Genomic DNA, 672 nt, shown 5'->3' with positions numbered 1-672 from the left:
AAAAAAAGGGGACCTTGCGCGTGTGAAGCGCACGTGATAACCACTACACTACGGAAACTAACTATGAATAACATGATGTAAACAGAAAAAAAAATATATTCTTGCCATAACGTCAGGACCTTAATCTAAATATCATGATTTAAGGAACTTATTATTGTGCGAGGATTTAGCCAAGCTATGCCTTGTTATGAGATCACGTGACGAAGCTTTTCAAAGAACCTTGACCGTACAAAACAGAAAGACTGTCTAGGTTTTAACGGCAAACTTAAGCGTTTTTCCCGACGAGTAAATGACTCTAATCCCCTTATAAATTATAAATTTGCCCTTGGAATAAGCTGGGTATTTGTTTTTGTTATAATGAACGTTTTTTTCTATCATTTTAACCAACAAGGAAAAGTCAAGCGTAAAATTATCAAAATCTTGTACTACGTTCCCAGGATGGAAATGAATAAACATATATACTCATATATCTTTCCTTATAATTTATTCACTTAATATGTGTATAATGTTTTGTGTATATACAGTAGACATAAGAAGAGAGAACCATTTTTTACGGAAGTGTCAAAGACAGGCATCATATTGCTGGACACTTCGATTTTTGTTCATCTGTACAGGGATGTGATGAGAATATACTAATATAAAAAGGCTATACAAAGTGTAATTACCAAAAAT

Source organism: Penaeus monodon, chromosome 28 (assembly GCF_015228065.2).
Source record: "Penaeus monodon isolate SGIC_2016 chromosome 28, NSTDA_Pmon_1, whole genome shotgun sequence".
In the NCBI taxonomy this organism is placed as follows: Eukaryota; Metazoa; Arthropoda; class Malacostraca; order Decapoda; family Penaeidae; genus Penaeus; species Penaeus monodon.
The sequence above is the reverse complement of the archived record's forward strand: the minus strand, read 5'-3'. Positions refer to the sequence as shown.